Consider the following 4,916-nt stretch of genomic DNA (forward strand, 5'->3'; position numbering starts at 1 on the left):
TTTTTTTTAAATGGCTGTTAAGATAGAATTTGTCCATAGTCTTTAAGAACTTCTTACATGGGATAGATGATAAGCGATACAAATAAAAGATGGAATTAGGAAGTATAGGAATATAGGATTATGGGAATTATAGAATGTTATTATAGGAATATAGAATATTTTTAAGTCTATGGATCATTTTCTCTATCATTTTATTTATTCCTTCCAACAATCCTGTAAATATAGATGACTAGGTGGAAAGGTGAATCGAGTGATTTGCCTGGAGACAGGAAGACCTGAGTTCTAATCTGACCTCAGACACTTAGTAGCATTGTGACCCTGCACAAATCATTTAACCTTTATTTGCCTTGGTTTTCTCATCTGTAAAATGGGGATAATAATAGCTCTGGTTTCTTAGGGTTCATGTAAGGATCAACTAAGTTCACTTAGCAAACCTTAAAAGTGCTTTGCAAATGCTGACTATTATTAGATCCTTTAGATGCTATTATATGCACTTTGCATATTTATGTCTGCTATAAGCAAATGGAGCATTAAAGAAATTTCCCAGTATTTCCACTGCTGCCTCCTTTATTCAGCTCCTTTTTCCTGAGCTATCATTTTTTTTTTTGAGTGGGGCAATGAGAGTCGTGACTTGCCCAGGATCACACAGCTATTGAGTGTCAAGTGTTTGAAGCTGGATTTGAACTCAGGTCCTCCTGAATCCAGGGCCAGTGCTTTATCTCCTGTGCCACCTAGCTGCCCCATCTCCTGAACTATCTTAATGGACTTCCATGCTTCCCATCTCCAACACATCTTTCATTCAGTTGCTGGAGAAATCTTCCTTCGTGGTTCAGATATTTGAATTTGGAAAAATCTCTTTTCTGGTGACTTTGAAAAAAATCTCTTTTTCTTGTCTGGACCTGTTTTCTCCCTTGTTCATTGAGCTATTGACATAATCTTGGAGTTGGAAGGAGCCTCTGAGAACATCGAGTTTGACCTGCCCCAGACCAGGAATTCTCTCTACATAATCGACCAGTAACCATTTATCACTATTTCCCAAAGTGGACCATCCCACTTTTGGACAGCTCTCATTGATAGGATGGGTTTTTGTTTTTGTTTTTTTTTGGTGACATCATACCTAAAATGATCTTTTTGTAACTTCCACCCATTGCTACAAGTTATGTCCTGGGAGACCAGGCAGAACATGACTAATCCTTGCACATGATGATCTTTCAAATCCTTGAAGATCAAGCTCGAGTTCCTCCTGAGTCTTCCTTTCTTTCCTCAGGTAGTTCTTTCAATGGATCCTTTTATGGTTTGGAATCAGGACCTCTTATCAAACTGGGTTCTCACCTCTGGATAGTCTTCAGCCTGCCAGTATTTATTCTAAAACATTCCCAGACCTGAACCTTATGCTCTAGATGTGGTCTAACCAGGACATACCAGACAGATTAATTCCCACATTCTGGGTACTCAGTTCAGCTGCTCACATTGGCGAAAATAGCCAATCTCTTCCTCATGGGGAGCTTGCAGGCTATTAAAGCCTTAGATCTCTTTCACACAAACTGGCCATTGGCTATATCTCTTCCATCTTGTACTTGTGAGGCTGATTTTTTAAGCCATTCATCAGACTTTACGTTTATCTCTTCTTAAATTGGATTTTGTTAGAATTGATTCCTTCTAGCACATTATAATCTTTGGGAACCTTGATTTGATCATCCATCATGTTAACTCTCTCTCCTAGCAATTTGGCACCTGAACATTTGATCAATTTGCCAACTATGCCTTTATCCAGGTCACTGATAAAAATGGCCAACACTGTAGGGTCAAGAACAGACCCAAGGGGACTCCAAGTTGACATAGACTCATTAATGACTTGTCTTTAAGATCAGTCATCCAATCGGTTTTCTTCACTTGTCTAGGTCACACCTCCATCTTTTCTAAAAAATATAGCATAATTATCTGTTATGAGGTTTTTGTTTTTCTTTCTTTTTCCAGTGGGAGGGAGAGAAACTAGATTTTCATTAATTAAAAAAATTAAATTTTAAGTTGAAAAAATTTAAAGATCAACAAATCAATTGAAAAGGCTAAGAGAATTTGTCAGATACTTTGCTAAATATCAGGTATATCCTATTTGTAGAATTGCCATCTACCAGTCTAGTTACCCTATCAGAAAAGGAACTAAGGTGAATCTGCCATCACTTGTTCTTGATTGAGTCATGTTGGCTCTTTGTGTGATCACTGCTTTGAGATGCTCACATCTCTCCTCTAATAAGCCATTCTTGAATTTTGCCAGGAATCGAAGTCAAGCTCACTGGCTTCCAGTCTGTAGGTTCTACTCTCTTCTTTTCTGAAGTAGGGGATGTTTGCCTTTTTTTTTTGTTTGTTTGTTTGTTTTGTGAGGCAGTTGGGGTTAAGTGACTTGCCCAAGGTCACACAGCTAGTAAGTGTTAAGTGTCTGAGGCCGGATTTGAACTCAGGTACTCCTGACTCCAGGGCCGGTGCTCTATCCACTGTGCCACCTAGCTGCCCCGACGTTTGCCTTTTTCCAGTTCTGGGACCCCTCTCCCATTCTCTATATTTTTTCAAGCCACTGACAGTGGCTCAGCCGTGACACCTGCCCCCCAGTTCTTTCAGAAAGGCTGCCTCATGAAGTGACTAAGTCCCTCCTTTCCCCATCTGTATAAGAATAATAATTCTCATCAGATTCAACACACTGAATTGTGAGAAAAGTGTTTTTCAAAGCTTAATGTGTGATAGAAATTTGACTTACTTTATTTAATTTTTAAAATTTTTTAGGTGAGGCAATTGGAGTTAAGTGACTTGCCCAGGGTCACACAGCTAGTAAGTGTTAAGTGTCTGAGGCTGGATTTGAACTCAGGTACTCCTGACTCCAGGGCCGGTGCTCTATCCACTGCGCCATCTAGCTGCCCCTGACTTATTTTATTATTATCATACATTCAATTCAGTCAAAGCATTTATTGAGTACCCACTATATGCCAGCCCCATGCCAGTGCTGAGGATACAAAGGCAGAACCATAATGACCCCTGTCTTCAAGGAGCTTGTATTCTAAATGGGAAACAATGTGAACCCAGAGAAATAAACTCAAAGTAAATACAAAGTAATTTGGAAAGGGGAGAAGGTAGGCAAGACCTATGTGCGGGCACGGTGGTATTGGAGCAGAGCCATGGAGGAAATGGGGATTCTAACAAGCACAGATGAGGTATTCTATCCACTGCGCCATCTAGTTGCCCCTGCAGGTCAATTTTTGATGGGTTTCAAGTGCCAAACGGGGGAGCTTGGCTTATTAATTAACAAGTCAGTTAATTAAATCATTTATTTATTAGCTGTCCATTTAGTTATTCATTTGCTTAGCTATTCATTCACCTATTTAATCATTCACTTATTTATTTGTTCCTTTAATCATTCATTTGTTCTATTTATGTATTCATTCCTTTATTCATAATATATTTATTCATCCATTTCTCTCTCTCTCATAGTATTTAACTTTTTTCTAATTACATGTAAAGTTTTCAACATTCATTTTCGTGAGATTTTGAGTTCCAGATTTTTCTCCCTCCCCCTTTTCCCTTCCCCCTCCCAAAGCCAGAAAGCAATCTGATACAGGTTATACATCACAATCATGTTAAACATGTGTATTCACATTGTGAAAGAAGAATCAGAACAAAAGGGGGAAAGCTCAAGAAAGAAGAAACAACACACCAATAACAAAAGTGAAAATAGTCTGCTTCCATCTGCATCCAGAATCCACAGTTCTTTTTTCTGGAGGTGGAGAGCATTTCCCATCATGTGTCTTTTTTTTTTCTTGTTTTTTTTTTTCCTCCATCATATGTCTTTTGGACTTGTCTTGTATCATTGTATTGCTGAGAAGAGCTAAGGCTATCACAGCTGAACATCACATAATGTTGCTGTTACAGTGTACAGTGTTCTCCTGGTTCTGTTCACTTCACTCAGCATCAGTTCATCAGAGACCATTCTCTTTGGCAGAGAAAGTGGAAGTAAATAAGCATCCAGTGCTTTTATCTTCCCATCATCCTTTATCATCCCTTCTTTCCCTCTGGGCAGTGGTCCTATCCTGTTTTTCTTAATCTAGATAAAACGATCCCCTATTCGTTTTGTGTTGTCCTTAAATTCATTGCCTCTTAAGAACTTTGGGATTGATTGCATGACATGGGAGACACTAGCACAGGACCACTTCATCAGAGAAGGCTCTGTACTCTGTGAGCAAAATAGAACTGAAGTAGCTCAAAAGAAATGTGAGATGCGCAAATGTAGAGAATCCAACCCAAATGTTCACATGGTTTATTTGTGCTCGACCTGTGGTAGAGCATTCTGAGCTTGTATTGGTCTGATCAGCCAGTCAGACACACTGTAATTCGACTCAAAAGTACTGGTGTCATTTTGGTCCTTTTGTAGAATGAAGGACAATAACCAACCAACCAGAATCATTGCCAAGCTCAGCTCATTCCTAACTTTAGCATCCCTTACAGTATAAGGCCAAACTTTTTTTGTTTCCATCTTTTGTTGCCCACTCTTTAGAGTAGGGGATTTTTTTTGTGTGTGAGGCAATTGGGCTTAAGTGACTTGCCCAGGGTCACACAGCTAGTAAGTGTCAAGTGTCAGATTTGAGCTCAGGTCCTCCTGAATCCAGGGCCAGTGCTCTAGAGCAGGGGTTCTTAAACTGAAGTCCATCCAGGAACATGGCTTTCAAAAAATTGATAGCTGTATTTCAATTGCTTTCCATTGTAATTAATCCTAGGTATTTTATTATGCATTTAAAAACGTGGTTCCAGGAAGGGGTTCATGAGCTTGGTGAGGCACTGCCAAAGGGGACCAGGACACAAAAAAGGCTAAGGAGCTTGCTTTCTCAGATGGTAGATTTTGAGCTAGAAGCATGATTTTGTTTGTTTTGTTT

Source organism: Dromiciops gliroides, chromosome 2 (assembly GCF_019393635.1).
Source record: "Dromiciops gliroides isolate mDroGli1 chromosome 2, mDroGli1.pri, whole genome shotgun sequence".
In the NCBI taxonomy this organism is placed as follows: Eukaryota; Metazoa; Chordata; class Mammalia; order Microbiotheria; family Microbiotheriidae; genus Dromiciops; species Dromiciops gliroides.